Source organism: Lissotriton helveticus, chromosome 5_1, assembly GCF_964261635.1.
Source record: "Lissotriton helveticus chromosome 5_1, aLisHel1.1, whole genome shotgun sequence".
In the NCBI taxonomy this organism is placed as follows: domain Eukaryota; kingdom Metazoa; phylum Chordata; class Amphibia; order Caudata; family Salamandridae; genus Lissotriton; species Lissotriton helveticus.
This window is the reverse complement of record NC_136065.1, coordinates 1650290181-1650314293: the sequence shown is the minus strand read 5'-3', so window position 1 is coordinate 1650314293 and position 24113 is coordinate 1650290181. Positions and strand designations below refer to the sequence as shown.

At 45.9% G+C, this 24113-nt stretch overlaps 12 non-coding genes across 12 annotated transcripts; 2 read left to right on the top strand and 10 right to left on the bottom strand.

Moving 5' to 3' along the window:
- Window positions 1-9035: 9035 nt before the first annotated feature.
- Window positions 9036-9117, bottom strand: TRNAS-GCU (transfer RNA serine (anticodon GCU)). Its single transcript has one exon. It is a non-coding gene; the product is annotated as a tRNA-Ser (tRNA).
- A 292-nt stretch (window positions 9118-9409) lies between these two features.
- Window positions 9410-9504, top strand: TRNAI-UAU (transfer RNA isoleucine (anticodon UAU)). Its single transcript has 2 exons — window positions 9410-9447; window positions 9469-9504. It is a non-coding gene; the product is annotated as a tRNA-Ile (tRNA).
- Window positions 9505-10645: 1141 nt separating this feature from the next.
- TRNAT-UGU (transfer RNA threonine (anticodon UGU)) lies at window positions 10646-10717 on the bottom strand. Its single transcript has one exon. It is a non-coding gene; the product is annotated as a tRNA-Thr (tRNA).
- A 589-nt stretch (window positions 10718-11306) lies between these two features.
- Window positions 11307-11388, bottom strand: TRNAS-GCU (transfer RNA serine (anticodon GCU)). Its single transcript has one exon. It is a non-coding gene; the product is annotated as a tRNA-Ser (tRNA).
- Window positions 11389-12927: 1539 nt separating this feature from the next.
- Window positions 12928-12999, bottom strand: TRNAT-UGU (transfer RNA threonine (anticodon UGU)). Its single transcript has one exon. It is a non-coding gene; the product is annotated as a tRNA-Thr (tRNA).
- Window positions 13000-13588: 589 nt separating this feature from the next.
- On the bottom strand, window positions 13589-13670 carry TRNAS-GCU (transfer RNA serine (anticodon GCU)). Its single transcript has one exon. It is a non-coding gene; the product is annotated as a tRNA-Ser (tRNA).
- A 4996-nt stretch (window positions 13671-18666) lies between these two features.
- Window positions 18667-18738, bottom strand: TRNAT-UGU (transfer RNA threonine (anticodon UGU)). The gene has a single exon. It is a non-coding gene; the product is annotated as a tRNA-Thr (tRNA).
- Window positions 18739-19327: 589 nt separating this feature from the next.
- TRNAS-GCU (transfer RNA serine (anticodon GCU)) lies at window positions 19328-19409 on the bottom strand. The gene has a single exon. It is a non-coding gene; the product is annotated as a tRNA-Ser (tRNA).
- A 2089-nt stretch (window positions 19410-21498) lies between these two features.
- TRNAT-UGU (transfer RNA threonine (anticodon UGU)) lies at window positions 21499-21570 on the bottom strand. Its single transcript has one exon. It is a non-coding gene; the product is annotated as a tRNA-Thr (tRNA).
- A 589-nt stretch (window positions 21571-22159) lies between these two features.
- On the bottom strand, window positions 22160-22241 carry TRNAS-GCU (transfer RNA serine (anticodon GCU)). Its single transcript has one exon. It is a non-coding gene; the product is annotated as a tRNA-Ser (tRNA).
- Window positions 22242-22533: 292 nt separating this feature from the next.
- TRNAI-UAU (transfer RNA isoleucine (anticodon UAU)) lies at window positions 22534-22628 on the top strand. Its single transcript has 2 exons — window positions 22534-22571; window positions 22593-22628. It is a non-coding gene; the product is annotated as a tRNA-Ile (tRNA).
- A 1143-nt stretch (window positions 22629-23771) lies between these two features.
- TRNAT-UGU (transfer RNA threonine (anticodon UGU)) lies at window positions 23772-23843 on the bottom strand. The gene has a single exon. It is a non-coding gene; the product is annotated as a tRNA-Thr (tRNA).
- Between the last annotated feature and the right edge of the window lie 270 nt (window positions 23844-24113).

Below are 24113 nucleotides of genomic sequence, written 5' to 3'. Positions count from 1 at the left end.
GTTATCTGGCACGTAGGTGCAACAGCTGGAGCCGATGATACGGCATGCACCTCCACGGTCGGCCAGAACCACACCTAGAACAAGACGGTTTTGAAGAGCCACCAGGCGGACTGCCTGTAGCTCAGCCGTGTTGTTAGCAAGGATGCCAGCGGTGATGTTAATGGTTGTTTCTAATGCCTGAGTCAGGTGTCGGATTGCGCGGCTATTTGCCATTGGTCCCCACAGAGGAACAAGTCCCTTTGCTGCATCCAGGAACTGTGCTCCGGTGGAGTCGGCTTGTTCAACATCTCCAGCGCGCTTTTGCCGGTGGTGGTTGGCTGGAGCCACATACGTAGGAGGAAGAATGAAAGCGATGTAGCACGTACCCTTCCAGCCTTTTGGGAGCCACGTGTAAGCTTTGGTGCCACAAACAAAGTACATATTCGGGGAAGCAACAAAGGAGGGGGGTCAGCAGAGGCCAATGTTTTGGTGATGCGGCAAGAACTGTGACCCACCAGCTGCGTTCCTTGTCCTTCGAGGCATACGAGTCCTGTGATATTGATGACAGACTGGGCCGCAGTCAGGGTGGCAGCCGTTTGTTTCCGCAGGTGGGAGAAGGTGGATCTGGTTGGATTGTGGAGCACCTGCATTTCGACCCTTTCTTTGGCAGGGATGTTCGTAAGGAAGGTTGAACCTGAAATTGCAGGACAAAAGGGCTTTCCTGTGTTGTTCGGCCAGAACCCATAGTAGAAGTGCGACACTGTCTGACGAGAAGCGGCGTTGTCCTTGTGGCTTTCTTGCATGAGGATCAACCAGGCGAGGCAAGAGCCGTGAACTGAGAAAGGTGAAGGAATAAAGGGGATGGAGTGTCCGGTAGCATGTGGGAGCAACCCACAGATCCAGCAGTTTGTGGCATTTTCAGCAAGGTTGTGCTGGTGCAACAGTTGTACAAAGGAATTGTTCCAGAATTCCCTACGCCTTTCTCGAAGCTGAGGTGAAAGGGTGATCAGGTGGTGCTCTTTCACGGTGGTTGGCTGGACAGTGGTTGGCAACATTTGGTGAGCGGGTGTGCTTTCCTCCAAGATCCAGGAGGAGGTCATGAGGAGGAGGCAAAAGAGGAAGACAATGAAGAAAGCGATTGTCTTTGATTTGTGCAAATTGTCAGTTTTTGGATTCCTGTAGTGGGTATTTCCTGTTGCTTTCGACGTCTTCTTATCTGGCGCTTCCATCATCTTCTTATCTGGCGCTTCCATCATCTTCATCTTCAAGGTGCTCGGTAGTGGGCAGAACCACAGACTTAGTTTAGCTTCTCTCCAGGTAACCCTTGGTTGCTTTGGGTCACCGTTCTGAGATTTTTAACTTAGTCAGTGGCCTACTTAGCCGAAGCTCCCTCCTTTCGACGCAGGAAATACCCTTCTCGAGATGGCACAGTGGGATCAGAGTGTTTTGCAAGTTCAAGTGCCTCAGTATCAGGATAGCAGTTCAGTGATGGTCGGTCTTTGTTCAGGAGCTCTTCTTGGGTGCTGACGTTGTCTGTCGTGGCCAGGGTCGAGGAAATCTTTTTGCAGTGATGGGCGTGCAGCCAGTGCTTCTTCCCCTCCACTCGAAGAGCCGTCCGAGTGGTGATCAGTACTTGCCAGGGGCCCGTCCACCGGGGTTCCAGACTCTTCGCTCGTCGAAAGTTCCGGATCAAGATATAGTCACCCGGTTGGATATCGTGACCGGGACCCCTGGAAGCATCGGGGATGGCCTGCTGCACCTGTTGATGAATGACAGACAATGTCTTAGTTAATTTGTACAAATAATCTGACAGCAGGACGTCGGGGACGTCATGAATGGAGGTTGGTTTGGGGGCAGTCCAGAGGTTCATAGGCCGTCCAAACACAACTTCGTAGGGGGTCAAGTGATGCTTAGTGGGGGTGGAGCGCATCGATAGTAATGCCAGTGGAAGGGCATCTGGCCACTTAAGTCCTGTGGTGGCCACTATTTTTGACAGTTTCAGTTTCAGTGTGGCGTTGTGTCGTTCAACCAGGCCAGCGGATTGGGGGTGGAAGACCGCATGGAACCTTTGTTTCACCCCTAACCCCTTCAGGATTAGTTGGATAACTTCAGCTATGAAGTGGGGGCCATTGTCGCTCCATAAAATTCGACAAAGGCCGTAGCGAGGGAAAAACTCTTTCAGTAGTACTTTGGCAGTAGTCATGGCAGTGTTATCACGGGTCGGATAGGCTTCCACCCATTTGCTGAAGGCACATATAATGACTAATACGTACTTCAAGCCTTGGCACCTCTCTAATTGGATGTAATCCATCTGAAGGACCTCAAAGGGGTGGTCGGGGATCCCAAACCCTCCCCGGGGTACCACAGTCCCTTTCCCGGGGTTGTGTTGTAAGCAGATAAGGCACTGTTGGACTAGGCTTTTGGCTGAGTCGGGGATCTTGCCGTTATGCCCGACTTTGGAAATGAGTTCGATCATGGGGGCAGACCTATGTGTGCAGGGGAATGTGCCATTGTCAATATGGGGATCAAGTATGCATCAGGCAGTAACCATTTGTTTGTGTCCTTTGTCCGCCAGCAGCCTTCATCGTCCCTTAGACCCACCCGTGCCCACTCAATCAATTCGGGTGGTGTGCTGGCCGATTGGATGTCCCTGATTGTTTCCCTAGCGTCGGTCCATTTTTCTGCTTGTGACCTGGTCACATACATGCGTGTCGTTGCCCTATTCTCAGCTGTGGTTCGGGCAGTGATGTTGGCTAGTGCGTTTCCCTGTCCAACTAAATCTGTCACCTTCTTGTGTGCCTGACATTTGATCACTGCTAATCGTGTGGGGAGAAGGACTGCTTCAATCAGGGCGGAGACTAAATCTCCGTGAAGGATGGGTGTACCATGCAAGAGCCATCTACCCATAGTTCTCCGTCAGGATCTATGAAAGCAACGTCTCGGAGGTCAATTCTACTCCTAGTCTGTTCGTCCGTGAAAGTCACACAGTCGTGTATAGGGGGCACATCGGGGTCATTTTCGGGCAAGGGTAACAGTGCAGCAGGATTCAATGTCGTGCATCTCTTCAGAGTGATGTGGGGCGCAAGCAAAGTCAATTCGTATCCTGTCAGTCGTGCACTAGTCAAGTGTTGAGTCTTGGTCTGGTTCAAAAGCGTGTCAACTGCATGGGGTACTAATACTGTGAGAGAGTTCGAAAGTACAATTCCCTCACTCTGTCGGATAGAGACAGCAGCAGCAGCTACTGCTCGAAGGCAGGCAGGTAGAGCTCTGGCGACTGGATCAAGAGTGGCAGAGAAGTAGGCACAAGGGCGCTGTTTGGCGCCGATGGGCTGAGTTAGAACAGTCAATGCGCATCCCTCCCTTTCGTGAGTGAAGAGGGAGAAGGGCTTGGAGAAATCTGGTGTTCCTAGAACGGGTGCCGAGCAAAGGGCATCTCGCAACTCCTTAAAGGATGTTTGGCATTCGGGGGTCCACGGGAGTGGGAACGGAACATCTTTGGCCAACAGGGAAAGTAGGGTTTTTTTTAAATGAGACTGAAATTTGGTAGCCATTGTCGGCAGAAAGAAGTAAGGCCTACTAATGAACGGACTTGCTGCTGGGTTTTTGGAATAGGGGTGTCTAGGATGGTTTGGATTCGGTCGGGTGTAAGTTTTCTCCCTTCTTTGGACAGGAGATGACCTAGGTATGTTACTTGGGGCTGACAGAACTGCAGTTTCTTTTTGGAGACTTTGTGGCCATTCTCCGCGAGAAAGTGCAAGAGTTGGATAGTGGCTGTGATTGCAAGTGGAGTGGTGTCGGCCGCCAAAAGGATATCATCGACATATTGGATCAACACCACTCCATCCGGTAGCTGGACGGCGTCCAGCTGCCTTTTTAGAGCCTGGCTGTAAATGCTGGGACTTTCAGTGTAGCCCTGGGGAGCTCTACAAAATCGGTATGAACGTTTTTTTAAAGTGAAGCCGAAGAGATAACGGCTGTCTGGATGGATGGGGATGGAGAAAAATGCATTTTTAAGATCTATAACGGTGAAGGTGGTGGCAGTGGACGGGATGAGGGTCAGAATGGTGGCGATGTCTGAGACTACGGGGTACTGTGGCACCACCACTTTGTTAACTTCTCGCAGGTCGATGATGAAGCGGTACGCTTTCTCATCCCCCTCAACTTGCTTCTTAACAATGGGTAGGATAGGACTATTGCAGACATTACTAACCACTTCCTCTACCACTCCTGCATCTACCAAGGACTGAATAATCGCTACCAATGACTTCTCGCCTTCGGGCGATATCCGGTACTGTGGGAGTTTCGGGAGTATTGCATCTGGTCGAACAGTTATGTGTACAGGATCGATCATCATTCGTCCTACATCCGAGTCGTTTCTGGCCCATAGGTGCAGGGGTAGTGAATCGAGCAAGGATAGGTCAGCATCTGTTAAAGTGTACATATGTCGTGCGGGGTAGGGTCCGGACATGTTCGGGTTGTCGTACAGGATAACTCGGACTCCTTCCGAGGAACACCTAATAGTAGCTCGGAAATGTTTCAGTAAATCAATACCCATAATAGCGTCAGGGGAGTTGGAGGAGAGCAGAAACGTCGTGTCAGTGGGATTGTTTCCTAGGTCAAAGGAGATAGGTACAGACAGGGGATTAGTGGAGGGCGTCCCATCGAAACCTATCGAGGTAATGTGTGAGCCAGACAAGGGTGCCCTTGGAATCAGTCGTTTTGATAACACACTACGTGTCGCTCCAGTGTCTACCAAAAATGGAGACTTTGTACCCAGGACCTTAGCAGTGACATAAGGACCTTGCTGGTCAACACAGAGCTCGACTGGATCCCTCCCTTGCCCCTGGCAGTCCTATGCAGAGTCGTGATCTTTGTAGCTATTGGACTGTTGGCACTGATTCTGTCGGGGGCGGTCAAATGTGTTAGATCTGCCAGATCGGTCATTGGTGGTGTCGTGGGTCTGTCCTTGTCCCTGCCCTCCAGTTTTGGGGCCATTTGTCATGTTCTTTGTCTCTTTATTTTTAATCAGTTCCCGAAGGGCTAGACATTGAGACTTCCAATGTCCAAATTCTTTACAAAATGCACACTGGTTTTCATCAAGGTCGGTTCGTGGAGCGCCAGGGGTGGGGTTGCGGTCTCTAGGGGCCGAATTCCTAGGGGCATTTGACTGGTAGTTTCCCCTATACCGTTCCCTCCCGGTGGTCACTCCCTGTAGTTGTGCAATCATTACTCGTTCCTTTAGGTCCTTTTTCTTTTTCTCAGTTGCCCTTTCGTTCTCGTTCTTTTGGTGTTCATAATACTGAGCCATCTGAAGGATAGCTGCAGGTTTAGAGGCTCCCCAACTACTTTCGCTAGTCTGTAACTTTTGGGAGACCTCTTGCGATAGCCCCTTTACGTAGTTCTGCACGAATAGGTGTTGTCCGGTTGCGGTGGTCATGTCTTGGCCACTGTAGTCGGAGAACACTGTTTCAAATCGTGAGAAGTATTCTGATACGTCCTCCTGAGGTTTCTGGCGGCAGGCCGTGACTATCGACCAGTCTACCTTCTTTTCTGGGATCAATGTTTTTAGCTTCTGCACTACTTTGTCGGGGAGTTCCAATATATCTTTTACAGGTTTCTTTCCGGGCTCTCGCTGCCTATCTAGTTCATCGAGTTTTGTCCAGGTGTGTCCGAACAGATCTGTGTGGTCGGCTCTCCGGATTTGCTTCCACACATCAGCCGGCAGACACAACCCGAAAAACAAATCCATGTCCGCTAGAGTCATTATGGTTGAGCCCAAGGCTGTGCCTAATTCGGTATAGAATGCTGTAGGGTTCTTTCTTAAATCGGGCAGGGTTTGTCTAAAAGTTAAAATATATTGCCGATCCCATGGTTGGTAAACCCAGTTGTACACAACCCTCCCTTTGGCATCTGCATGGTTGATATCATCGTTTGTTCCCTGACCTCTTGGGGGAACCCAATAGGGAGCGGCTTCTCTGATAGGCATCATGGTGTTGGCTGCTTCTAGCGAGGGCTCAATCGTCTCAGGGACTGTGATCTTAACCTCTGGTTTCTGTTCCGCGAGGTGGCGGAAGACCTCAAGCGTTTGTATGAAGAGGTCCGTCACGTCACTTTCAGCCCCATCTCCGACATCAACCCTTCTATATAGAGCCGTCACTTTAGCAGGACCCTTAGTCTGGTACCTATCCTCATACGCGTTCAGGGTGTGGTAGCTGAACCGTAAAATGAAATGCCGTCTGTGACTACCGGCGTGCGAGATGTGCATATTCATCGTATATTCTTCGCTCTCTTTTCGTTCTACCAGGGTTTTTGCTATTTGGTCGATTCCATCCCGCTCATCTTTGCTCAACCTGTTTGGTCTGGCTGTTAGATGCCTGCTGGTCTCATGCTCATCTGCTGTTGTTACCAACGCGGTTGGTGCGAATGCCGTAAGAGCCGGGGCACTAGCGCTATGGTCACCCATGCCTGCACTTTGAACTGGTGAGTGTTGTGCTAGAGGCTGGCTGGGAGCATAAGGAGGAGGCATGTAGATAATTGGAGGACCGAGCAGTAACTCGTCATTTGCTCGCTGTTTGGAGGGAATCTCCTGGTAGAGCGCAGCGGTGGTCCTGACAGGGCATTGACCTGTCAGTCCTGATTCTTGCGTTTGTTTAACTTCCTCTCTTCTTCTTATTTCTTCATCTAGTTCTTTTGCGGCCAGATGGGCTGCTTTTCGTAATTCTTTCACTGTTTTTACTTCCTCTCTTTTCCTGCGATGGTCTGCTTCTTTGCGCCACATGCCAATACTAACGAGCATAGTGGGCGTTACCTTATTTATTTTTACAGCTGCTTCTAGTGTTTTTATTTTATTTTCATCAAAAGAACCTATCAGTGGCCACTGGTTTTTAGGATCCCTTTTTGTATATTTATGCCATAACTTACTATACGCTATAGCGACTAGTCCTTGCTTAGTAAACATGTCCATATTAGGGGTGCCCTCCAGTGGAGCTGGATGGTTCATCTCTAATAAGCGGTCCGGGTTGACCCAACTATGAGCCAATGGGGAGAAGATAGGCATGACGGATTACAATGGGGGGCAAAAGCCTGCACTACCTATCTTTTCACTGTTTGCAAAGACTGGACAGAATAGTCTATTCTACGCTATTTGCAAACAGAGAATACCTCCAGAAAGAACCAATTCCAAACAGTCAATGTTTGGACAAACAATCAATCAATGAGGAATGAAATAGGTACGACGTGTTAAAGTTTTGCGTTACCTACCCCTCACTCTCTGCAAAGGGAGAGAGAATATTCCTATTCTTTCCGTTTGCAGGCAGAGAAGATTCCTAAGAGAACCAACTTCGAACAATTCAATGCTCGATTCAATCAATCAATCAATGGGGAGAAAAAAAATAGGCATGACGTGTTAAAGTTTTGCGTTGCCTACCCTTCACTATCTGCAAAGACTAAACAGAGTATGGTGATTCTGTGTTTGTTTGCAAATAGAGAATCTCCCAGAAGCAATCAATAGGAAATACTAGTATTTTCAAACAATCAATCAATCAATCAATATCGCAATTTGTCGTGTGTCACGACCTTACCCGGACCGCATGGACAGTTTCTCGTCTTCCGCTTCCAGCGCCCGATCGTCCTCTATTGGTTCCCAGTCAGGACCATAGATCACTCGAGAGAGGTCTACTCGGAATCAGTGAAGTTCAGATGATCGGCTGTCAGACGAGGGTCTATCGGACAGGAGCTCTTCCGATCATTGCAGTCGTTCACTCTGTCGTCGGGACCTCTCCCACTGGATCCACGTGTCGCTGATGGGCCCGCGTTTGGGACGCCAATTGTTAAAGTTCAATTTACAATGGTCAGGCGATTTCAGTAGTTGTTTCCTAAGTTAGATTTGCCCGGCGTAAAACGCCTCTAATACCATACGAAGTTATTCAATAAAGAGGCAGGCGCTGGAGACTGGAAGACAGGAAACAAGTTTTATTCCGACGGAGTAGAACACGTCAGATCGGACAACAAGGTATCGTCTCGAGGTGCTCTCTCAGCCTCTCTGAGACCTGGTCTTTTATACACTGGTTTTAGACATGTGAACGTCCTTTATTACAACAGGGACATTGTAGAGCATGAGAACGACATCACCGGTAACACCCCCCCCCCCCAGTTCCGGCCCATTCCAACACATGACAACAGTAGAGACTCTTTCCCCTCATATGATTGGGAGGGGGCTATCACGCAGCTGAGTGTTCTGCCGATTCCTTTGGAATGTGTGCGCCTGATCGAGTCTTCCTGGGGTGGAGGGTCGTGATCAATAGTGGCTCCTTTCAGGAGAGGCGAGTGCATACAGTAGTGGGCAATAAACTATATCCTCGGGCTAAAGGATGACCAGCGGTCCGTGCTGACGTTCAGGCTCAGAGGAAGGGGTCATCAAAGGAGGGGTATTCATGGACGGAAAGGAGGTGTTGGTCAGGCGCGGGGTGCGATTCCCTGAGATAGAGTCATGGGAGGGGAGGGTTCATGTCTTGTGCATGTGAGTGCGGGGGCAGCCAGGGTGCGCGGGGAAGGCTTGCATGGTCAGGGAAGTGTGCTGATGAGCGATCGTGAACAGGGAGACCATGGTACCTAAAATGGCTGTCGTGTATGCTCGTACGTGGGTCTGCAAGATGGCGTAGATAATGTTTAGTACACAAACTAAAATTCCACAGTATGTCCGCAATCAGTGACAGATAGAGAACTCACTTATTAGAAGTGATCTGTCTCTGTGGGGCAGACATATGTCAACAGTCATACACTTGAGATTGCTGAAACTTTAGGAGTAAGAGCTGCTTTCTGATCAGTCTATCTATCCAAACTGGTTAGAAGGCCAGGAGTGAGGGAAAGGCAATCCTCTGGACACTTCATGAAAGATCTAATTTCAATTAAGCACAAAACACTTCCCTTAATTTGATATAATTGCCAAAATGGAATAGTCAGTTGGGCCCTTCTAGTGGATTATGGCTGTGTCTTGAAAGAGAGAGTAATTGTACTACGAGACATGCCCACCTTCAAAATAGTGTCTGATGGCGTTCCGACGAAGGTGGGATTCGAACCGATGCGTGCAGAGCACAATGGATTAGCAGTCCATCGCCTTAACCACTCGGCCACCTCGTCTGCCTTAGGTGACTATGTTTCATTTTTTAGGAAATTCTTACTATGTGCTAATTACAAATAATCATAAGTTTCTCCTAGACTGTGTCAGAACTGGCAAATGTATGTGGTGTTCAATAGACAGAGCACATGATATAGCAGAATTATCAAATCTGTTCCATTAGGACTGTAGTTTTTAATAGTCATGATAACATGCTAGCATGTGAGTCGATCTTGCACAGTGAATAAGGGAGCTGGGCCAGTATCTACTTGGTCAGCTCTAGATGGCTCAACTGGGGAGATATGAGAACAGTGAGCTCCAGTGGCGCAATCGGTTAGCGCACTGTACTTATACAGCAGTACTTGGATTGAGGCATGCCGAGGTTGTGAGTTCGAGCCTCACCTGGAGCAGCTTACTGGTTTTTCATAAACCATTTCACTAAAAGTAAAGATTAAACTCAGGGTAAAGACGGCCCTTGCTAGAGAGTCTTTACTTCTTTTCAGGATCTGCGTGTCCGACTCTTCCAGGTGCAAATATCACAAATATCACAATCCTATTCGATGCTCCTTATAAACATTCCATGATGTGCCGTCTTGCATAGCATGCAAACACCACATCAGTACATTTGTAGAATAATAAATATGATGAAAACATTGTTGTCACGGGATAACCATATACTGAGGAGCTGCAAACAGTGCTGTATCAGCTACTTACAATAAAATTTAACTGAAAGACATATCAAAAGAAGAGCGTCATCATATTAATGTTTCTAGTCAACATAAGAGTTGCACCATAGCAGCTTATGGTGCTTTCTGCTCAGATTGTGCCTCCAATCCCACATTGATTTTTTAATTCTTTGCAGTTTAAAAAACACAATTCGTGCTCAAAGTTAACTTTTTAAAACCATTCAACCTATTACATTTATTTCTCTAACTTGTGAATGTGGTCCATGTTCTCTTTTCCTCATCCCCATCACGATACTCCTTTTCCCGAAATCAGGTTCACTTCTTTATCCAGCCGACCCTTCCAAGGTCACCAAATCTATGAAGCGATTCTGCTTTTTCTCACATTCTCTCTATGTACAAGATACCTTGTATCATTTGAATGGACAGCAGGAGAGTCGGATATTTATGGTTAGTGGGGGTGGGGTTTTGAAGATTAACCTCATTTGACTAAGAGCCGGGGCATCTGGGAGGAAAAGTATTTTAAGGGGGATGAAGTTCACATCTCCTTGGTGAAATTTCTAGATCCTTATTTCATCCTTTCTGTGGATGCAGACTCAGTCGGAACAGAGGTCATAGTCCTCGCTCTGACTTTCAAAGGAACTTCAAATATGCATGGCTTATTTGGCTTTGCCCGGCGGGGTGAGAATGGCATTTGTCAGGCGATCAGAAGGGGTGAGGTAATAGTTTATGGTTCAATGGTTTTCATGAAGTCTTCTTGATACGATGAAAGCAGGAAAGGGAAGCTTGTCAATAAGCAAACTTAAGACAAGGTGTGACTCCTAGAAAGAATGACTTGGAAACAACATACAGAAACTCACATATAAAAAGGCCCTGGTGAGGCTTGAACTCATGACCCCTGGTTTACAAGACCAGTGCTCTGCCACTGAGCTACAAGGCCAGCCTGCCTGCAGTATGTAAATCGCTTCATGTATTCTTACTGCGGTATGAAGATATCTATGATTTTGAGACTCTGTATGGAAATGCAGTTGCATTTGAATGTCTACATGCGTGCACAAATTGAAGAGCATGCTTAAGACACTTTTCTTGGAAGTAGGAAAAACTCCATTTTGATTTGAGAACATAAGAGTATTCACATTTATGACCATACTGATAGCTCTAGTTAGTATGTCCGCAATCAGTGACAGATAGAGAACTCACTTATTAGAAGTGATCTGTCTCTGTGGGGCAGACATATGTCAACAGTCATACACTTGAGATGGCTGAAACTTTAGGAGTAAGAGCTGCTTTCTTATCAGTCTATCTATCCAAACTGGTTAGAAGGCCAAGAGTGAGGGAAAGGCAATCCTCTGGACATTTCATGAAAGATCTAATTTCAATTAAGCACAAAACACTTCCCTTAATTTGACATAATTGCCAAAATGGAATAGTCAGTTGGGCCCTTCTAGTGGATTATGTCTGTGTCTTGAAAGAGAGTGTAATTGTACTACGAGACATGCCCACCTTCAAAAGAGTGTCTGATGGCGTTCCGACGAAGGTGGGATTCGAACCCACGCATGCAGAGCACAACGGATTAGCAGTCCATCGCCTTAACCACTCGGCCACCTCGTCTGCCTTAGGTGACTATGTTTCATTTTTTAGGAAATTCTTACTATGTGCTAATTACAAATAATCATAAGTTTCTCCTAGACTGTGTCAGAACTGGCAAATGTATGTGGTGTTCAATAGACAGAGCACATGATATAGCAGAATTATCAAATCTGTTCCATTAGGACTGTAGTTTTTAATAGTCATGATAACATGCTAGCATGTGAGTCGATCTTGCACAGTGAATAAGGGAGCAGTGCCAGTATCTACTTGGTCAGCTCTAGATGGCTCAACTGGGGAGATATGAGAACAGTGACCTCCAGTGGCGCAATCGGTTAGCGCGCTTTACTTATACAGCATTACTTGCATTGAGGCATGCCGAGGTTGTGAGTTTGAGCCTCACCTGGAGCAGCTTACTGGTTTTTCATAAACCATTTCACTAAAAGTAAAGATTAAACTCAGGGTAAAGACGGCCCTTGCTAGAGAGTCTTTACTTTTATTCAGGATCTGCGTGTCCGACTCTTCCAGGTGCAAATATCATATTCGATGCTCCTTATAAACATTCCATGATGTGCCGTCTTGCATAGCATGCAAACACCACATCAGTGCATTTAAAAATACATTTGTAGAATAATAAATATGATGAAAACATTGTTGTCACGGGATAACCATATACTGAGGAGCTGCAAACAGTGCTGTATCAGCTACTTACAATACAATTTTACTGAAAGACATATCAAAAGAAGAGCGTCATCATATTAATGTTTCTAGTCAACATAAGAGTTGCACCATAGCAGCTTATGGTGCTTTCTGCTCAGATTGTGCCTCCAATCCCACATTGATTTTTTAATTCTTTGCAGTTTAAAAAACACAATTCATGCTCAAAGTTATCTTTTTAAAACCATTCAACCTATTACATTTATTTCTCTAACTTGTGAATGTGGTCCATGTTCTCTTTTCCTCATCCCCATCACGATACTCCTTTTCCCGAAATCAGGTTCACTTCTTTATCCAGCCGACCCTTCCAAGGTCACCAAATCTATGAAGCGATTCTGCTTTTTCTCACATTCTCTCTATGTACAAGATACCTTGTATCATTTGAATGGACAGCAGGAGAGTCGGATATTTATGGTTAGTGGGGGTGGGGTTTTGAAGATTAACCTCATTTGACTAAGAGCCGGGGCATCTGGGAGGAAAAGTATTTTAAGGGGGATGAAGTTCACATCTCCTTGGTGAAATTTCTAGATCCTTATTTCATCCTTTCTGTGGATGCAGACTCAGTCGGAACAGAGGTCATAGTCCTCGCTCTGACTTTCAAAGGAACTTCAAATATGCATGGCTTATTTGGCTTTGCCCGGCAGGGCTTGCCCGGCGGGGTGAGAATGGCGTTTGTCAGGCGATCGGAAGGGGTGAGGCAATAGTTTATGGTTCAATGGTTTTCATGAAGTCTTCTTGATACGATGAAAGCAGGAAAGGGAAGCTTGTCAATAAGCAAACTTAAGACAAGGTGTGACTCCTAGAAAGAATGACTTGGAAACAACATACAGAAACTCACATATAAAAAGGCCCTGATGAGGCTTGAACTCATGACCCCTGGTTTACAAGACCAGTGCTCTGCCACTGAGCTACAAGGCTAGCCTGCCTGCAGTATGTAAATCACTTCATGTATTCTTACTGCGGTATGAAGATATCTATGATTTTGAGACTCTGTATGGAAATGCAGTTGCATTTGAATGTCTACATGCGTGCACAAATTGAAGAGCATGCTTAAGACACTTTTCTTGGAAGTAGGAAAAACTCCATTTTGATTTGAGAACATAAGAGTATTCACATGTATGACCATACTGATAGCTCTAGTTAGTATGTCCGCAATCAGTGACAGATAGAGAACTCACTTATTAGAAGTGATCTGTCTCTGTGGGGCAGACATATGTCAACAGTCATACACTTGAGATGGCTGAAACTTTAGGAGTAAGAGCTGCTTTCTTATCAGTCTATCTATCCAAACTGGTTAGAAGGCCAGGAGTGAGGGAAAGGCAATCCTCTGGACACTTCATGAAAGATCTAATTTCAATTAAGCACAAAACACTTCCCTTAATTTGACATAATTGCCAAAATGGAATAGTCAGTTGGGCCCTTCTAGTGGATTATGACTGTGTCTTGAAAGAGAGTGTAATTGTACTACGAGACATGCCCACCTTCAAAAGAGTGTCTGATGGCGTTCCGACGAAGGTGGGATTCGAACCCACGCATGCAGAGCACAATGGATTAGCAGTCCATCACCTTAACCACTCGGCCATCTCGTCTGCCTTAGGTGACTATGTTTCATTTTTTAGAAAATTCTTACTATGTGCTAATTACAAATAATCATAAGTTTCTCCTAGACTGTGTCAGAACTGGCAAATGTATGTGGTGTTCAATAGACAGAGCACATGATATAGCAGAATTATCAAATCTGTTCCATTAGGACTGTAGTTTTTAATAGTCATGATAACATGCTAGCATGTGAGTCGATCTTGCACAGTGAATAAGGGAGCAGTGCCAGTATCTACTTGGTCAGCTCTAGATGGCTCAACTGGGGAGATACAAGAACAGTGAGCTCCAGTGGCGCAATCAGTTAACGCGCGATACTTATACAGCAGTACTTGCATTGAGGCATGCCGAGGTTGTGAGTTCGAGCCTCACCTGGAGCAGCTTACTGGTTTTTCATAAACCATTTCACTAAAAGTAAAGATTAAACTCAGGGTAAAGACGGCCCTTGCTAGAGAGTCTTTACTTCTTTTCAGGATCTGCGTGTCCGACTCTTCCAGGTGCAAATATCACAATCCTATTCGATGCTCCTTATAAACATTCCATGATGTGCCGTCTTGCATAGCATGCAAACACCATATCAGTGCATTTAAAAATACATTTGTAGAATAATAAATATGATGAAAACATTGTTGTCACGGGATAACCATATACTGAGGAGCTGCAAACAGTGCTCTATCAGCTACTTACAATACAATTTAACTGAAAGACATATAAAAAGAAGAGCGTCATCATATTAATGTTTCTAGTCAACATAAGAGTTGCACCATAGCAGCTTATGGTGCTTTCTGCTCAGATTGTGCCTCCAATCCCACATTGATTTTTTAATTCTTTGCAGTTTAAAAAACACAATTCGTGCTCAAAGTTAACTTTTTAAAACCATTCAACCTATTACATTTATTTCTCTAACTTGTGAATGTGGTCCATGTTCTCTTTTCCTCATCCCCATCACGATACTCCTTTTCCCGAAATCAGGTTCACTTCTTTATCCAGCCGACCCTTCCAAGGTCACCAAATCTATGAAGCGATTCTGCTTTTTCTCACATTCTCTCTATGTACAAGATACCTTGTATCATTTGAATGGACAGCAGGAGAGTCGAATATTTATGGTTAGTGGTGGTGGGGTTTTGAACATTAACCTCATTTGACTAAGAGCCGGGGCATCTGGGAGGAAAAGTATTTTAAGGGGGATGAAGTTCACATCTCCTTGGTAAAATTTCTAGATCCTTATTTCATCCTTTCTGTGGATGCAGACTCAGGCGGAACAGAGGTCATAGTCCTCGCTCTGACTTTCAAAGGAACTTCAAATATGCATGGCTTATTTGGCTTTGCCTGCCCGGCGGGGTCAGAATGGCGTTTGTCAGGCGATCGGAAGGGGTGAGGCAATAGTTTATGGTTCAACGGTTTTCATGAAGTCTTCTTGATAAGATGAAAGCAGGAAAGGGAAGCTTGTCAATAAGCAAACTTAAGACAAGGTGTGACTCCTAGAAAGAATGACTTGGAAACAACATACAGAAACTCACATATAACAAGCATTTACAATGCAACGGTTTCGCCTTCGGAAAAGTTAGAGCTTTTGGTATTGTAAATGACAAACTTTTTATTTGTGTTGGTTTTGAAAACAGATAAATAAATAGCATTGCCAATAGCTTACTCTGTCGCAAATGCGAGATGTATTGCATTTGCTCACACACACCCACACAAGAGCCCCCCCACACACCACACAAGAGCCCCCCACACACCACACAAGAGCCCCCCACACCACACAAGAGCCCCCCCACACCACACAAGAGCCCCCCCACACCACACAAGAGCCCCCCCACACCACACAAGAGCCCCCCCACACGCAAGAGCCCCCCAAGCACCACGCAAGAGCCCCCCAAGCACCACGCAAGAGCCCCACGCACACACCCACACGCAAAGAGCCCCCCCACACACCCACACGCAAAGAGCCCCCCCCACACACATGCAAAGAGCCCCCCCACACACACGCAAAGAGCCCCCCCACATACACGCAAAGAGCCCCCCACATACACGCAAAGAGCCCCCCACATACACCCACACGCAAAGAGCCCCCCCACACACGCAAAGAGCCCCCCCCACACACACACGCAAAGAGCCCCCCCACATACACGCAAAGAGCCCCCCACATACACGCAAAGAGCCCCCCACATACACGCAAAGAGCCCCACACAGAGGTCAGGGGTGGCACAGAAGCAGAGTTTCACCAGCTGAGACTCGCATGAAGCCTCTAGCACAGCCTCAGTGTCGGGATCTTTGTTTACCTTCAATAACACGAGCCCGGTCACAAGCTCCTCTCCTCCCTTAGCCCCTGCTCGGAGGTTGTCTGATAAACTCCCCACCCGCGCACCCCTGTCACTTGACCTCTATTAACAGCCCGGTGCGAAACGACCATCTTCCTGGTTTAGAGACAAATCCCGTCTCGCCCCTTGCGTCTGACCATCGTCATGTTAACAAAGGTACACAAAGCCCAGCGCCTCAGCATTGTGTTATAGGAGCGCTAAAAGTCAGAAAGCATCTGCTAGTCGCCCTGGCCGCCCACCTCAATCAGTTTTCAACTAATTCACAAGGAGTACTTTAGTGTGTGGACGGATTCAAACACAGCCTGCCCTCTCCTAGAAGTATTGTGTGTGATCTGTGAAACATATCACAAGTGGCTACTTACTGAAACTATCTGCAGTTCTACAAAAGTCTTAATCACACAAGAGGAAGTAAATGAAGTGTGTTTATTGTTTATGCGGCCAGGGGTACCATTGGAGCTTTTTTAATGTTGGGAGAGAAATGCAACAAACCTGCACACGTCTCAGAAATTCACTATTAGACCAAATCTGCGTAGATCACCTGTTGGAGTGCCCGGGATATTGGCACATTGATGCTTTCCAATACAAACCTCGCAGCCGGGGATAAGATACAGAGGGGGTCGAGAGATCTGAGTTTATTCCATCCTCTTTTCATTCTTCTCTTTCTACATTTTATTTCCTTACTTGGTCCCTTTTTTAATGACACCCCCACCAAGTCGCCACTTCCCTTCTTTCCCACAACTCTCCTGAGTCCTACATCCCATTTGACTCCCTCGGCGCTTCCTGCTTACACATAAGCTCGTGCACACATACAAAAATGCCACTCAGACCATTTACATGATCTTTCGTTCGTACAATACGCTTTCTTGACGTCTGCCCTTGGCACACAGACACGTCTGCGCTTCTTCCACTTCACACTCTCTGTCGCACCAGCACTTGTGCCCTCACACAGCTGGCGCCTCCCTCCGGAGCACCCACCCTGCCAGGGTCGGTGCTAACCCCACAGTGCCCACCAGTTCTGAAGCCCCCTCCACCCCCCTTTCCGGACTCCAGATGGTGCTGCCAGCTGCCTTGTATGAGGGCTGCACAGGACAGCCTGCAGCCCCGGGCTGCAGCTCCCTGCTCGCATTCGTGCGTCTTCCTATTAATGCACAGGCATGGGGGGGGGGGCTTAACAAGCCCCGCCTGGGGCGGCACATCTGAAGGCCCCGTCCCCGTGGACGTCTCTTCCCACTAGGCGCAGGCCGCGTCATTTAAATACACATTTGATTCATCGCTCTCAGCCTTCATAGGGTAATAAAATGTGTCCACCCCTGCCTCTGCGCTCACCCCGGGTGCAGAAAGTCCCTCCGGTTATTCCACGTGTAGACTGCGAGAGAAAACGTGCGTTTCCTACCTTTCTATTGACGATAACACAATGATGGGAACCGTGAACTTGCAGAAAACAGAGCAAGAGGCCAGAGTTCAGCCAGACGAGAAAAATAATTCACCGTCTGAACAGTACATGACATTGCCAGGTGTACAAATAAATGTCATACCCCATGGAAAATAAACGTGAAGCAAGTGTGCATATTTACGAGGGAGATTTCTGCGTTACAACCACAGTGCCCGCTGGGTTGAGCCACGTGTATTTCTTCGGTTTTCGGTTTGGCCTAAATACCTACGTTTTCTACGAATACAGGTAACAAAAATAACATACACTAAACCATGTATTCTTTTATTACCATTGCTCTGAGTGGGACGGGCGAAGACCCATGGGAGGAGGCGCCTTGTGTGTATCATGACGCTTACCTCCGCCCTCACAGATACAATTGGTGATATTTTATCCCACGAAGGAAGAGTTTGGCCGTCCGCCGCAAGGGAGGAAAATGGCGGGTGTTTGTAATCTCGACAACTCCAAATGTGATACATCATGCATTTATTGAAATATGACCTGTGCTATAATCTTACCCGTGAGCCTGAGCATTACTCTAAAAAACAACTTAATTCCCGACAGCATTTAAATACCACAGCATGCAACAGCACCCCACCTAACGCCCCGCCCACTTCTCTTCAGGCCGGGGGTGTCCAATAGCATGCGCGGGTACAAGGGAGTGGAGGGAGAGAGAGTGTAGCTAAAATAGGCCTACTTACGAGCAGATGGTCTTGAGGTTCCGGTCATCGTCCAGGTCCTGTGGATAGTTGGCCATTTTGTCGCCCAGTGTGAGCAGCAACGTCATATGGAGACTTTTCAGGAACAAGCACCTACGAGGACACAGGGGGCGGGAGAGGACACGGACGGCGGGAGGGGGCGGGAGAGGACAAGGACGGCGGGAGGGGGCGGGAGTGGACACGGACGGCGGGAGGGGGCGGGAGTGGACACGGACGGCGGGAGGGGGCGGGAGAGGACACGGACGGCGGGAAACGTGCACAGGACAGCGAGGGGGGGGGCGGAAAGGCACTCGGAGGGGGCGGGAATGGACAGACTTTCAGTGAAAGGGGAGGGAACGGGAAAAAACGTAACTCCGCCCTGGGAAAAAATCTCGGGAACGCCCCCGAATCTGGTCCGGCCTTGACGGACAGATCTCTGTTCCAATGGCTAGCCTCCATTTATGGAGCTAGCCAATGGGACAGGGGGGGGGGTATTCCAGAGTCCTTACTGAAATCAAGAGAAATCAAGCGAAACCTAAAAAGGCCCTGATGAGGCTTGAACTCATGACCCCTTGTTTACAAGACCAGTGCTCTGCCACTGAGCTACAAGGCCAGCCTGCCTGCTGTATGTAAATTGCTTCATGTATTCTTACTGCGGTATGAAGATATCTATGATTTTGAGACTCTGTATGGAAATGCAGTTGCATTTGAATGTCTACATGCGTGCACAAATTGAAGAGCATGCTTAAGACACTTTTCTTGGAAGTAGGAAAAACTCCATTTTGATTTGAGAACATAAGAGTATTCACATTTATGACCATACTGATAGCTCTAGTTAGTATGTCCGCAATCAGTGACAGATAGAGAACTCACTTATTAGAAGTGATCTGTCTCTGTGGGGCAGACATATGTCAACAGTCATACACTTGAGATGGCTGAAATTTTAGGAGTAAGAGCTGCTTTCTTATCAGTCTATCTATCCAAACTGGTTAGAAGGCCAGGAGTGAGGGAAAGGCAATCCTCTGGACACTTCATGAAAGATCTAATTTCAATTAAGCACAAAACACTTCCCTTAATTTGACATAATTGCCAAAATGGAATAGTCAGTTGGGCCCTTCTAGTGGATTATGGCTGTGTCTTGAAAGAGAGTGTAATTGTACTACGAGACATGCCCACCTTCAAAAGAGTGTCTGATGGCGTTCCGACGAAGGTGGGATTCGAACCCACGCGTGCAGAGCACAATGGATTAGCAGTCCATCGCCTTAACCACTCGGCCACCTCGTCTGCCTTAGGTGACTATGTTTCATTTTTTAGGAAATTCTTACTATGTGCTAATTACAAATAATCATAAGTTTCTCCTAGACTGTGTCAGAACTGGCAAATGTATGTGGTGTTCAATAGACAGAGCACATGATATAGCAGAATTATCAAATCTGTTCCATTAGGACTGTAGTTTTTAATAGTCATGATAACATGCTAGCATGTGAGTCGATCTTGCACAGTGAATAAGGGAGCAGGGCCAGTATCTACTTGGTCAGCTCTAGATGGCTCAACTGGGGAGATACAAGGACAGTGAGATCCAGTGGCGCAATCGGTTAGCGTGTTGTACTTATACAGCAGTACTTGGATTGAGGCATGCCGAGGTTGTGAGTTCGAGCCTCACCCGGAGCAGCTTACTAGTTTTTCATAAACCATTTCACTAAAAGTAAAGATTAAACTCAGGGTAAAAACGGCCCTTGCTAGAGAGTCTTTACTTCTTTTCAGGATCTGCGTGTCCGACTCTTCCAGGTGCAAATATCACAATCCTATTCGATGCTCCTTATAAACATTCCATGATGTGCCGTCTTGCATAGCATGCAAACACCACATCAGTGCATTTGAAAATACATTTGTAGAATAATAAATATGATGAAAACATTGTTGTCACGGGATAACCATATACTGAGGAGCTGCAAACAGTGCTGTATCAGCTACTTACAATACAATTTAACTGAAAGACATATCAAAAGAAGAGCGTCATCATATTAATGTTTCTAGTCAACATAAGAGTTGCACCATAGCAGCTTATGGTGCTTTCTGCTCAGATTGTGCCTCCAATCCCACATTGATTTTTTAATTCTTTGCAGTTTAAAAAACACAGGGGCATATTACCAACCAATAGAGATAATTTTTGTCTCTAACTTATTTAGAGACAAAAATTATCGCCGCACATCGGCGATTTTTATCGCAGATAAACCTTGCTATTAGCAAGGTTTATCGCAAATGCGATAAAAAACGGCCGCAATGCATGAATATTGCTGAAAAGTCCGCGATATTCATGCATTATCGAGCAAATGCTCTTAGCCATGTTATCCACCTCCCATTGGACAACATGGCTAAGAACTGCTCCTGGGCAAGTGTTAGCTTTTGGAGATTCGCGCTTAGCGCGAATATCTCCAAAAGTTGGTAATAGGAGATAGCGATGTTAGCGACTGTTTTCAGTCGCTAACATCTTGGCACGCCCACTTTGCATGTCATTAGTGATAAATATCACTGACATGCAAAGCGGGGCCCAAAATGGTCACTATCTCCTATTAGCTGTCTCTAACTGGTGTTAGCGACAGCTTGGTAATAGGGAGATCATTTTATCTCCGCTTTCTTGGCTTTTAAAGCCAAAAAAGCAGAGATAAAGCCCCTTGATAATATGCCCCACAATTCGTGCTCAAAGTTAACTTTTTAAAACCATTCAACCTATTACATTTATTTCTCTAACTTGTGAATGTGGTCCATGTTCTCTTTTCCTCATCCCCATCACGATACTCCTTTTCCCGAAATCAGGTTCTCTTCTTTATCCAGCCGACCCTTCCAAGGTCACCAAATCTATGAAGCGATTCTGCTTTTTCTTACATTCTCTCTATGTACAAGATACCTTGTATCATTTGAATGGACAGCAGGAGAGTCGGATATTTATGGTTAGTGGGGGTGGGGTTTTGAAGATTAACCTCATTTGACTAAGAGCCGGGGCATCTGGGAGGAAAAGTATTTTAAGGGGGATGAAGTTCACATCTCCTTGGTGAAATTTCTAGATCCTTATTTCATCCTTTCTGTGGATGCAGACTCAGTCAGAACAGAGGTCATAGTCCTCGCTCTGACTTTCAAAGGAACTACAAATATGCATGGCTTATTTGGCTTTGCCTGCCCGGCGGGGTGAGAATGGCGTTTGTCAGGCGATCGGAAGGGGTGAGGCAATAGTTTATGGTTCAATGGTTTTCATGAAGTCTTCTTGATACGATGAAAGCAGGAAAGGGAAGCTTGTCAATAAGCAAACTTAAGACAAGGTGTGACTCCTAGAAAGAATGACTTGGAAACAACATACAGAAACTCACATATAAAAAGGCCCTGATGAGGCTTGAACTCATGACCCCTGGTTTACAAGACCAGTGCTCTGCCACTGAGCTACAAGGCCAGACTGCCTGCAGTATGTAAATCGCTTCATGTATTCTTACTGTGGTATGAAGATATCTATGATTTTGAGACTCTGTATGGAAATGCAGTTGCATTTGAATGTCTACATGCGTGCACAAATTGAAGAGCATGCCTAAGACACTTTTCTTGGAAGTAGGAAAAACTCCATTTTGATTTGAGAACATAAGAGTATTCACATTTATGACCATACTGATAGCTCTAGTTAGTATGTCCGCAATCAGTGACAGATAGAGAACTCACTTATTAGAAGTGATCTGTCTCTGTGGGGCAGACATATGTCAACAGTCATACACTTGAGATGGCTGAAATTTTAGGAGTAAGAGCTGCTTTCTTATCAGTCTATCTAGCCAAACTGGTTAGAAGGCCAGGAGTGAGGGAAAGGCAATCCTCTGGACACTTCATGAAAGATCTAATTTCAATTAAGCAAAAAACACTTCCCTTAATTTGACATAATTGCCAAAATGGAATAGTCAGTTGGGCCCTTCTAGTGGATTATGGCTGTGTCTTGAAAGAGAGTGTAATTGTACTACGAGACATGCCCACCTTCAAAAGAGTGTCTGATGGCGTTCCGACGAAGGTGGGATTCGAACCCACGCGTGCAGAGCACAATGGATTAGCAGTCCATCGCCTTAACCACTCGGCCACCTCGTCTGCCTTAGGTGACTATGTTTCATTTTTTAGGAAATTCTTACTATGTGCTAATTACAAATAATCATAAGTTTCTCCTAGACTGTGTCAGAACTGGCAAATGTATGTGGTGTTCAATAGACAGAGCACATGATATAGCAGAATTATCAAATCTGTTCCATTAGGACTGTAGTTTTTAATAGTCATGATAACATGCTAGCATGTGAGTCGATCTTGCACAGTGAATAAGGGAGCAGGGCCAGTATCTACTTGGTCAGCTCTAGATGGCTCAACTGGGGAGTTACGAGAACAGTGAGCTCCAGTGGCGCAATCGGTTAGCGCGCTGTACTTATACAGCAGTACTTGGATTGAGGCATGCCGAGGTTGTGAGTTCGAGCCTCACCCGGAGCAGCTTACTGGTTTTTCATAAACCATTTCACTAAAAGTAAAGATTAAACTCAGGGTAAAAACGGCCCTTGCTAGAGAGTCTTTACTTCTTTTCAAGATCTGCGTGTCCGACTCTTCCAGGTGCAAATATCACAATCCTATTCGATGCTCCTTATAAACATTCCATGATGTGCCGTCTTGCATAGCATGCAAACACCACATCAGTGCATTTGAAAATACATTTGTAGAAAAATAAATATGATGAAACATTGTTGTCACGGGATAACCATATACTGAGGAGCTGCAAACAGTGCTGTATCAGCTACTTACAATACAATTTAACTGAAAGACATATCAAAAGAAGAGCGTCATCATATTAATGTTTCTAGTCAACATAAGAGTTGCACCATAGCAGCTTATGGTGCTTTCTGCTCAGATTGTGCCTCCAATCCCACATTGATTTTTTAATTCTTTGCAGTTTAAAAAACACAATTCGTGCTCAAAGTTAACTTTTTAAAACCATTCAACCTATTACATTTATTTCTTTAACTTGTGAATGTGGTCCATGTTCTCTTTTCCTCATCCCCATCACGATACTCCTTTTCCCGAAATCAGGTTCACTTCTTTATCCAGACGACCCTTCCAAGGTCACCAAATCTATGAAGCGATTCTGCTTTTTCTCACATTCTCTCTATGTACAAGATACCTTGTATCATTTGAATGGACAGCAGGAGAGTCGGATATTTATGGTTAGTGGGGGTGGGGATTTGAAGATTAACCTCATTTGACTAAGAGCCGGGGCATCTGGGAGGAAAAGTATTTTAAGGGGGATGAAGTTCACATCTCCTTGGTGAAATTTCTAGATCCTTATTTCATCCTTTCTGTGGATGCAGACTCAGTCGGAACAGAGGTCATAGTCCTCGCTCTGACTTTCAAAGGAACTTCAAATATGCATGGCTTATTTGGCTTTGCCCGGCGGGGTGAGAATGGCGTTTGTCAGGCGATCGGAAGGGGTGAGGCAATAGTTTATGGTTCAATGGTTTTCATGAAGTCTTCTTGATACGATGAAAGCAGGAAAGGGAAGCTTGTCAATAAGCAAACTTAAGACAAGGTGTGACTCCTAGAAAGAATGACTTGGAAACAACATACAGAAACTCACATATAAAAAGGCCCTGATGAGGCTTGAACTCATGACCCCTGGTTTACAAGAGCAGTGCTCTGCCACTGAGCTACAAGGCCAGCCTGCCTGCAGTATGTAAATCGCTTCATGTATTCTTACTGCGGTATGAAGATATCTATGATTTTGAGACTCTGTATGGAAATGCAGTTGCATTTGAATGTCTACATGCGTGCACAAATTGAAGAGCATGCTTAAGACACTTTTCTTGGAAGTAGGAAAAACGCCATTTTGATTTGAGAACATAAGAGTATTCACATTTATGACCATACTGATAGCTCTAGTTAGTATGTACGAAATCAGTGACAGATAGAGAACTCACTTATTAGAAG